An 11,442-nucleotide genomic window follows, 5' to 3' on the forward strand; every position below is an offset into this window, starting at 1 on the left:
ATAGGTCCCCATATCGTCCCACCTGTGAAGTGAGATCAGATTGAATTATTACAGCACTGAATGGAATACCTCCAGGACTAGAGTTTCTTGCAAAACAAGACAGCCTGCTTTGGCTCAATCTGCCTTTCTATGAGGAGTTTGTTGATGTGGGTGGGTGTGTTTTTGTGGATGTGTGTCTATGTCAGTGAATTCACCCTCTTTCCTGTCCTACAGTTTTTCTGCATTTTCAGGCAGGAACTCCTGTTGTGGTTGTTTCCCTATTCCTAAGGCTAAACTCACCTGGGCAGCCTATGGTGCTTAGTCCGGCAGATTGAAACTGTTTAGCTTTAGAGCCTCGCAGATAGAAATGCAACTGCATAGAATAAACAAAAACATTTGTAGCTCTTGCCCTAATGGAGGCTTTGTCCATTGCTATATAGCATCTACATTTCTATTGGGCAGTGTTCTATAGAAATCATTGCATCGAATTAGATGTGCCTCAGTTCTCCCTCCATCAGTTCAGGGAAGTCAGGGAGGAGTTAAGGATAGGAGGGAGGTAGGCAGGCTTGGGCGATTTACCGTTTATACCAGGGTATTTAGAAAAATACCAACGGTATGATTTTCAATACCATTATTTGGGTTGGGGGCACCCCGCCTCGCAGGGCCTGCCGCGTTGCAACTTAAGTATAACTATAAGAAATAAATGAGGGCTCCAGCTATGCATTTGGTTTGCTAAATGTCAAGGTCAAYCTTCTTGGTTACAGTAGAAACATTCAATGCCCTCCTGGATCAAGATCCCTGTTGCCTCATTTGTTTTGTGCCTAAAAAAGAAGTGTGCACTTCTGGTAATACGTATACCCCGGTATGGTACAGAAACGGTATGAACATTTGGATACGGCCTAACTCTAGAGGAAGGAAGACAGTAGATACCACACTGGGAGGAGCCTCCATGGTCCCAACATCCTCCCCATCACAAATACTGAGTTGAAATAACGACAAAACAGGATAAGAAACTTTAATACGATTTAACCCTTTTCAACATTTCAGGTGAAACCATTACATTTCTAACTGTAAAACTTTAGTCAGTTGGTTTCCAAATGATTAAAAAGGTCAAACTGACATTTTTCACTTGATTGTCCTTCATAACATCTGCCAATGGTCTAACCTTGACTGAAATCTACTCTACCTTTTGGTGCAGATTATAGCTAGATCTCAAAGAACACTGTTCTCATCAGTTTGGAGCATTTTATGAAATAAACAGTCATTTAATTAGACTACATCAGGCCTGGCAGTACCTTGAGTGGTTCTGGGGAGTCCTAGTTTCAGATAAAAGAGATCAAAGTATTATATTCAAATTAACATGACATCAGCAATATCATTGGTACCAAGTGCTTTACCACTATCAAACGGAAGTTACTGTATCTTCTTGCAATACAATTGCATATAATCAGATAATTCTTAAATAATATTTTTTAAATTATGTTTACATACATTTGTAGTATACAAAATCTTTCATTTGGAGAAGATACAGTATTATAATGGTGTTTTGAGTCAGAAGAACATTCAAAACTGATTTATTATCAATAAAACAGTCAGTCAAGGAATAATGTCTAGCTATCTCTAGCAATAACTATTCAACACAAACACTTCAACGTCAAACTGCTTATCAATTATTTCAAATCAACACTGCATATCATGCAGAGTAACACTTTACTTGGACAGTCCATCTGTAGATGCTCTACAGACTATCACATTTCAACAAACTATGTACTAAACGCCAACCTTAACCTAAACTTAACTCTTACCCTAAACCCAACTCTAACTATTAACCCTTACCCTAAGCTTAGTAAGCAGTTGCTTATCAACAGATAGTTTGACCATCTTTAGAGCATCTACAGCTGGACTATCCAAATAAAGTGGGGCCGCAAATTGGTTTAGGCATCTCAAACAAAAATCTTCCTATACACATTAGTATAGGGCACAGTGCCTAGATGTCAAGATCAAGCTTCTTGGTTACAGTAGAGACATTCAATGCCCTCCTGGATTAAGATCCCTGTTTCCTTAGTAAGAAGACCACATATTGGTTTAGGCATCTATCACAAAAATGTTCATATACACATTAGTCTAGGCTGCACARACACTCTTGGGGAGAAGAGAGAGAGTGYATCTATTTTCTCAAATCTACAGCAAAATGTATTTCCCGGWAACATAACAACCGGGAGTATTTTTCCATTAACAAGGTTCCCACTTAAATGTCTTATTCCCATTCAAGGAMGAAAGCATCAGTGTCACTAATATTTGTTGATTGAACCTTTATTTAACGAGGCAAGTCAGTTAAGAACAAATTCTTATTACACTGACGGCCTACCCCGACCAAACCCTAACCCTATGGGACTCCCAATCACGGCCAGTTGTGATACAGCCTGGAATCGAACCAGGGTCTGTAGTGATGCCTCTAGCACTGAGATGCAGTGCCTTGGACCGCTAATATTTTCAATACATTTCCATCATCTCCAATATGATTGCCAGTGGATTGTTTACTCCTCTGTATTGGGAACAGTGTGACTCCCAGTCCTCGTCCCAGCGGATCAATGTTGTGCCTACCTTAACACCCTGCACAGTCAAAACAATCTGTACTGACTGCGTCTGAATCCTGTTCGAGAACTCTCTGGCATCCAGCTGTTATACAAGTTAGTGAGCTTGGGTGCTCCGCTGACCACCGGAGTGTGAGTGACATCAGTGTCCCCCTGCGTTCTCCTCTTCGCTGGCCATCTGCTGAACTTCTCCGTCAGAGCTTCACGTGATCTTGGGCAGCCCGTGTCAAGGGACAGCCTCCACCAGACTGTTCATAGGGGGGGGGGGAAGTAGGAGTCCTCCTCTATCCCAACGTCCTCAGTGCACGCTCGTTGCCATGGTGCCTCGTAGCTCTCTCTAGGCTCCCACATGCACCTCTCTTCGTCCCTGTCCCTCAGGAAGTCCTTGATGATGCGGCAGCACCGTCTTCCTGGAAGCCAACGTGTTGCGCGCTTGAGATAAGCCCTGATGTCCGAGTAAGGCTGCTCATTGGACTCAGGTCAGACTGGGGCTCCGGGCTTGCTCCAAGGGCTTGGCTATCTGCAGGACAACAAAGACCATTTCAGTTGATCATATAAAGAAGAGATTGTAAAAAAAACAACATGGAAACCCAAAGCTTACTATCAACTCTATTCTAATGACTTACTTTAACTCTAGATAGTCAACTCTATGGGATCATGTCTGATTGGGATGGTGTAGTTCCTACCTCCCCCCTGTAGAGGGTGCTGGAGCTGTAGACGCCAGCTGCCTGAAGGGCTCCTTGTTATCGTTGAAGGAGATTGTCATGGCACCACCAGTGTAGCTGTGCTTGTGGCAGAACTCACAGAGCTCTTGCTGTAAGTTTGTCTCTGTAGAAAAGCCTGAGGGACAACATTTAAGAATATTACAGTTTGTGTTTGTGAATCTCAGTGCCACCTGTTGAGTCCTTTATAAGTTCACATGAAGAGGCAGGCACAGGGTTTGTGCCTTTTTACTGTGGGTGGTTTCCACCTGATTGGACATGTGGGGGGGGTGTATCTTCATGAACGTAGGTGCAACATCCCACCTTCACGTTTTGAGTTATGAAGGGTGCGTCGGCAGTAACACAGGGAAGTGTCTGAAGGGTGCGTCAGGCAAGTAACACAGGGAAGTGTCTGAAGGGTGCGCAGGCAGTAACACAGGGAAGTGTCTGAAGGGCGTCGAGGCAGTAACACGGGAAGTGTTGAAGGGTCGTCGGCAGTAACACAGGGAAGTGTCTGAAGGGTGCGTCAGGCAGTAACACAGGGAAGTGTCTGAAGGGTGCGTCAGGCAGTAACACAGGGAAGTGTCTGAAGGGTGCGTCAGGCAGTAACACAGGGAAGTGTCTGAAGGTGCGTCAGGCAGTAACACAGGAGTGTCTGAAGGGTGCGTAAGGCAGTAACACAGGGAAGTGTCTGAAGGGTGCGTCAGGCAGTAACACAGGGAAGTGTCTGAAGGGTGCGTCAGGCAGTAACAGGGAAGTGTCTGAAGGGTGCGTCAGGCAGTAACACGGGAAGTGCTGAAGGGTGCGTGGCAGTAACACAGGGAAGTGTCTGAAGGGTGCGTCGCGAGTAAACAGGGAAGTGTCTGAAGGGTGCGTCGGCAGTAACACAGGGAAGTGTCTGAAGGGTGCGTCAGGCAGTAACACAGGGAAGTGTCTGAAGGGTGCGTCGGCAGTAACACAGGGAAGTGTCTGAAGGGTGCGTCAGGCAGTACACAGGGAAGTGTCTGAAGGGTGCGTCAGGCAGTAACACAGGGAAGTGTCTGAGGGTGCGTGGCAGTAACACGGGAAGTGTCTGAAGGGTGCGTCGGCAGTAACACAGGGAAGTGTCTGAAGGGTGCGTCAGGCAGTAACACAGGGAAGTGTCTGAAGGGTGCGTCAGGCAGTAACAAGGGAAGTGTTCTGAAGGGTGCGTCAGGCAGTAACACAGGGAAGTGTCTGAAGGGTGCGTCAGGCAGTAACAGGGAGTGTCTGAAGGGTGCGTCAGGCAGTAACACAGGAAAGTGTCTGAAGGGTGCGTCAGGCGCTAACACAGGGAAGTGTCTGAAGGGTGCGTTCAGGCAGTAACACAGGGAAGTGTCTGAAGGGTGCGTCAGGCAGTAACAGGGAAGTGTCTGAAGGTGCGTCAGGCAGTAACACAGGAGGTGTCTGAAGGGGCGTCAGCAGTAACACGGGGAAGTGTCTGAAGGGTGCGTCAGGCTACACAGGGAAGTGTCTGAAGGGTGCGTCAGGCAGTAACACAGGGAAGTGTCTGAAGGGTGGCAGGCAGTAACACAGGGAAGTGTCTGAAGGGTGGCAGGCAGTAACACAGGGAAGTGTCTGAAGGGGTGCGTAGGCAGTAACACAGGGAAGTGTCTGAAGGGTGCGTCAGGCAAAGCTAACACGGGAAGTGTCTGAAGGTGCGTCAGGCAGTAACACAGGGAAGTGTCTGAGGGTGCGTCAGGCAGTAACACAGGGAAGTGTCTGAAGGGTGCGTCAGGCAGTAACACAGGGAGGTGTCTGAAGGGTGCGTCAGGCAGTAACACAGGGAATGTCTGAAGAGGTGCGTCAGGCAGTAAACACAGGGAAGTGTCTGAAGGGTGCGTCAGGCAGTAACACAGGGAAGTGTCTGAAGGGTGCGTCAGGCAGTAACACAGGGAAGTGTCTGAAGGGTGCGTCAGGCAGTAACACAGGGAAGTGTCTGAAGGTGCGTCAGGCAGTAACACAGGGAAGTGTCTGAAGGGTGCGTCAGGCAGTAACACAGGGAAGTGTCTGAGGGTGCGTCAGGCAGTACACAGGGAAGTGTCTGGAGGTGCGTCAGGCAGTAACACAGGGAAGTGTCTGAAGGGTGCGTCAGGCAGTAACACAGGGAAGTGTCTGAGAGGTGCGTCAGGCAGTAACACAGGAAGTGTCTGAGGGTGCGTCAGCAGTAACACAGGGAATGTCTGAGGTGCGTCAGGCAGTAACACAGGGAAGTGTCTGAAGGGTGCGTCAGGCAGTAACACAGGAAGTGTCTGAAGGGTGCGTCAGGCAGTAACACAGGGAAGTGTCTGAAGGGTGCGACAGGCAGTAACACAGCGAAAGGCTCTGATAACTTGAGGACTGTGTTCAGTTTAGATCTGAAGTGAGATTCTACAAAGAATTCATTGGTGAAACATGTGCATTGTGAGGTGGATACTGCAGTACAACTGGTACATGATAACTAGTATTTGAACCATGTTATTATCCACCAGTAGTAGGTATAACCTTGTGTTGTATCACATACTGAATAGTTAAGATACACACCCACCTCCAGTGTCATATATATCACACTGACTGCCAGTTTTAAATCTCCTTCCGATGCCACCTTCATGTCTTTCAGTAGCATCTGTTCTGTGGTGAGACCTGGGAACAAGGAATACGAGCATAAAACATTGTAGGTCTCCCTCTCCTTCATACTTAAACATGGCATTGATATCATGGGATGATCCTCGTTCTAATCTGAGAGGCAAACATCACACCCACAAGGCTGAGCTTCAGGTATTAATCCTGGGGTGTTTACCTGACACGTCAAATTTAGCATTCTGCAAAGACTGGAAGAGGACGCCCCTTGGTGGCAGGTTGGGGAAGTGCGTCTCCAGGAGGACRGCGTACTGGCTGTCTTTAGGGGTGACTTTCCCTGCCTCTGGAGCCATGTTCACACAGTCTAACACTATGGTGCCTGTGATCACAAAGAACAGGATGTCAGTCTCTTCACACAGTGACACAGTTAAAGACATAGTTCACTAAATACTGACATGATTTCCACATACATCAGTTATATTTCTGGTTACCATATAAGAGCTGGGCCACCTGTTGGTCGAGGACTTCAGGGGCTTTCTGGATGATCCGTTCTGTCACCAGGGTGGTGCAGGAGCCCACCATCTCCACGGTAACGGGACAGGAGGGTGAGGGCTTCCTCTCCAGGAGGTGATGGTCGATCACCTCCAACACCGCCTCCTCTAGATCACGGTCAGAGCTGCAACAGACAGCCACACAGTCAGTCAGTCAGGGACTTTAGTCAAGATATTTCAAGGAGTYTCTAGGTCAGTGTTGCTTTTATAGAGATACAGGTGATGATCACATGGGGAAGTGTTTACGTCCTGGATGACTGTCAGTGGACAGGGGTTAAGGTGTCATGGTTGACCCTGACCTGGGCAGCACGTTGTGGTCCACCAGTGTGAGGTCCAGCCGGCCGGCCCGGTGTAGACTCCCCAGGTCCACCTCGTCCCGGAACACCAGGTCATCCTGAGAGAGGCCACTCTCTCTCAGCAGGAAGGCATTGTCCGTGCGCAGCGGGAACTCTTGCCGGGGAATGTTCAGAACGGGAAGAGGAATTTTCCCAGAATCAAGTGTCTGGGAGGGGGGAGAGAGAGGTGTTATAACACCTGACGCTTGTTCTGTTGAACCATTCTCAACACATGGGTCGGGTCCAAATGATGGGGTGGGTTACTCTCACCTTGGACAGGAAGTATGCGTAGGCCAGAGCTGACACCATGGAGTCCAGGTCACAGGCCTCGTTCCCCAGGACCACATGGAACCATGGGCTGCCCTCTGCGTTCCCCTGAGGAGGGTAGAGTGGGATGAATACAGTCACAAGAATATCCAACTCCTATGAGGGGATTTACCATGAGAAAATACAGGGCAGTCTATCCATTACTCTTGTAATGGGCCTTCAAAGGCAATCAGATGTGTCTTAGTGAGTGGACAGTGCTATGTGGACAGGCTGTGTGTGTGTGTGTGTGTGTGTGTGTGTGTGTGTGTGTGTGTGTGTGTGTGTGTGTGTGTGTGTGTGTGTTGTAATGTCAATGCACGTCACGATGATGCTGTTCACTGGAGATTAGGTACTCTTGGTTCTGCACAATGTCCCCCATCCTAGAGTAAAACCCTGGACACTGTTTGAATAGCCTTCTGAAGGGTCAATGGCAGATCCCAGTGTAGCCTAAAGTGGATGAGCTAAGGGCTGACTTCCTTCCCCTGCCTGAAGGCTCTGGCTAGCTCTTTGTCAAATAGCCTTAGGATAATTCCATCAATGACCTCAGTAGAGCAGACTGTGATGTAATGGCTAAGCTACAGCCTGCTAACTCCACTACATGTTTTTGTTGAACGTTTTAATGTGGAGTTGAGAAACAAGTAGGGTGTTTCATTTTCCCAGAGCATGGCTGTCTGTGACAGCGGCACGAGTCATGGGTGCCAGAGCTAGGGGCTAACAGAGACAGCTTGTTGCGATAACAAAAGCCGGTCATGTGACAATTAGCCAGTCTACAGCCTGAAGTCTAGCAGCAGGTAGCCTAGCAGTTAAGAGCATTGGACCAGTAATTTAAACATTTACATTTACATTTAAGTCATTTAGCAGACGCTCTTATCCAGAGCGACTTACAAATTACGTTGCTGGTTCAAATCCCAGAGCAGACTAGGTGAAAAAATAGAATTGATGTGCCCTTAGAGCAAGGCACTTAATCCTAATTGGTCCTGTAAATCGCTCTGGATAAGAGCGTCTGCTAAAATGTTCCCAGTCAGTGAGGGGATTATTAACATGCTGCCCCCCCCCTGAACACTCAGTAGTACAGTATGGAGGTATAGGGAAGGGACATCAGCCATCTGTTGTAGATCAAGAGTAAACAGAGTACTGAAGTAACTCAACTAGACAGGTGAAAGAAAATTCTCAGGGAGCATCCACAATATAACCAGTCTCATCTACCCACGATATAAACCCATCTCATCTACCCACGATATAACCCAGTCTCATCTACCCACGCATATAACCCAGTCTCATCTACCCACGATATAACCCAGTCTCATCTACCCACGAATAACCCAGTCTCATCTACCCACGATATAACCCAGTCTCATCTACCCACGATATAACCCAGTCTCATCTACCCACGATATAACCCAGTCTCATCTACCCACGATATAACCCAGTCTCATCTACCCACGATATAACCCAGTCTCATCTACCCACGATATAACCCAGTCTCATCTACCCACGATATAAACCCAGTCTCATCTACCCACGATATAACCCAGTCTCATCTACCCACGATATAACCCAGTCTCATCACCCACGATATAACCCAGTCTCATCTATCCACAGATATAACCCAGTCTCATCTACCACGATATAACCCAGTCTCATCTACCCACGATATAACCCAGTCTCATCTACCACGAGATAACCCAGTCTCATCTACCCACGATATAACCCAGTCTCATCTACCCACGATATAACCCAGTCTCATCTACCCACGATATAACCCAGTCTCATCTACCCAGATATAACCCAGTCTCATCTACCCACGATATAACCCAGTCTCATCTACCCACGATATAACCCAGTCTCATCTACCCACGATATAACCCAGTCTCATCTACCCACGATATAACCCAGTCTCATCTACCCACATATAACCCAGTCTCATCTACCCACGATATAACCCAGTCTCATCTACCCACGATATAACCCAGTCTCATCTACCCACGATATAACCCAGTCTCATCTACCCACGATATAACCCAGTCTCATCTACCCACGATATAACCCAGTCTCATCTATCCACGATATAACCCAGTTCTCATCTATCCACGATATAACCCAGTCTCATCTATCCACGATATAACCAGTCTCATCTATCCACGATATAAACCCAGTCTCATCTACCCACGATATAACCCAGTCTCATCTACCCACGATATAACCAGTCTCATCTACCCACGAATATACCCAGTCTCATCTACCCACGATATAACCCAGTCTCATCTACCCACGATATAACCCAGTTCTCATCTACCCAAATATAACCCAGTCTCTCTATCCACGATATAACCCAGTCTCATCTATCCACGATATAACCCAGTCTCATCTATCCACGATATAACCCAGTCTCATCTATCCACGATATAACCCAGTCTCATCTATCCATGATACTGTATAACCTTTGCCTTTTGGTCATTGTAAATAAGAATGTGTTCTTAACTGACTTGCCTAGTTAAATAAAGGTTAAATAAATACAAAATATCCACAATATAACCCAGTCTCATCTATCCATGATGTTTTCAGATTGATGCAGAAGGAGAGGAAGCCACTGTTAACTATTGAAATGCACCGCACCTGTCTTTCATTTCCCATTAGACTCATCTCTCAACCCAGCCTCACCCATGTACACACTGGATAGTACATCTGCAATAAAAGCCCTCTGTGTGCTGGTGCTGACTTCTCTTCCGCCTCACTGAACACTGAGTAAATAAGGTGTGACGCTCTGAGGCGCTATAAACACGCTATGATCTCACTAATCTTGACAGGGCTTGTTTTGAACCCAAACAGTGCTCTTTTCACTTAAGGTCAAGAGCACAACATCAAGACCCTGAAATTAAAGCCATCGTGTAAATGTAAGTGTGGCAGACATGRAAAGCAAAAAAAATGCACGTGGGCATATTGCCACCTGACAGGCACCTGACAGGCAGCTGACCCTACAAGAAATGTACTTTCATGGTCCATTGCAATTGAACAATTATATTTGTTTGAATATCACTGAAACATATGAATGCTATATATCATGCAACATAATGCAGCAGTGTATGAGTTACATTTAACACAATTGTGATCACGTGACAATCCTAATTAGCTTGGCTAGCCAACTAGCTAGCTGTAATTGCAGTCTATGTACAGTACAGTTCAAATGTAGCTAGTGTACGGTGACAACTGTCTCAGTCTGATCTAATTTCATGCGCATGCACGAGCCCACAAGCAACACCGTGACCATGCGGCAGGCTGCTGTCACATTGCCTTACTGTTTTTGAATGACAAGTCTTTCGACTTGATCTAGTCGGAATTTAATGTCTAGCTGGCTTTCTCCTGATATCTCTGAAAACCCCACTAATTGAAATTGTCCATCAAATGTACATGTCGAAGTTATTTACAAGACTACATAACTAGCTAACGTTAGCCGTTAAGACAAACAAAACATTGAAAATGGATAAAGCAAGCAAACCAGACAGTCGATGTTCCTACCTTCAGCACATTGCGACAGCTTTTTAAAAATGTATCCATGGTTATCGGGTGCACTACGTAATGACAGTTTGCTAGTTGTCTTTGTTGCATATAGCTAACGTTAGCTGTATCTGCACGTCTCAGGAATAAAAAGATTGCACTGTAAGTTTGAAATGTTAATGTCCAAGAGTCGTGCGTGACTCGTCTTGGGCTGAAGTGACGTTCAAAGACGGGACGTGGTATTATGGGTAGTGTAGTATCAAATATGGTTTACAAACTTGTAGTTTCAAAGAGAACGGTTGTAGCAAAGATTTTTATAACTACACCAAGATAGACCACAGCCTCCCGTTTCCAATGGGAACAAATGAGCCATAGTGGGCAGAACAAGCAAGAAGGGGGGCAGAGCCAAATACGAGCTAGCGGGATCCTATTGGCGCGTTCTAGCGTTCTTTTCTTCATATTTCCGTTAGGGAACGCCTACTCTGAAGTGCGCGTGTGCAATAAATTATTTTGCATTTGCACTCCTTTGCTAAACAACGCGACTTTGAAAACTTTTGTAAAGGGTAAAGTCTACAAACCTTAGTCCACTCTGTTCATAACATATTCCAGTTTTGGGAACAGAAAACTGTCTTGAGATCAAATGTTTCATTGGTAGTGATTGGAAACGCCAAGCGGATGCTTCACATTTAAACATCCGGTGAAATATCTGTCTCGTTGTTCTGTGGTAGTAGAGTTAGTTCTAAAAATCAATGGTAAGCAGTGTCGAGAGTTTGTGATGGGATGCCGCTAATGTCAGAAGTGACTTTAGTACCAGGTTATGATAATTTACGCAGCAGGTTAGTATAATTAACGTAGCAGTTTAGGAGAATAGGTTAAGGTTATGAAAAGGGTGGGGTGAGCTAAA

General features: G+C 46.1%; 1 pseudogene; it reads right to left on the reverse strand.

Moving 5' to 3' along the window:
• Window positions 1–980: 980 nt before the first annotated feature.
• On the reverse strand, window positions 981–10,873 carry LOC112076511 (exopolyphosphatase PRUNE1-like; annotated as a pseudogene).
• Window positions 10,874–11,442: the final 569 nt, after the last annotated feature.

Source organism: Salvelinus sp. IW2-2015, unplaced genomic scaffold (genome assembly GCF_002910315.2).
Source record: "Salvelinus sp. IW2-2015 unplaced genomic scaffold, ASM291031v2 Un_scaffold3802, whole genome shotgun sequence".
NCBI classification, from domain to species: domain Eukaryota; kingdom Metazoa; phylum Chordata; class Actinopteri; order Salmoniformes; family Salmonidae; genus Salvelinus; species Salvelinus sp. IW2-2015.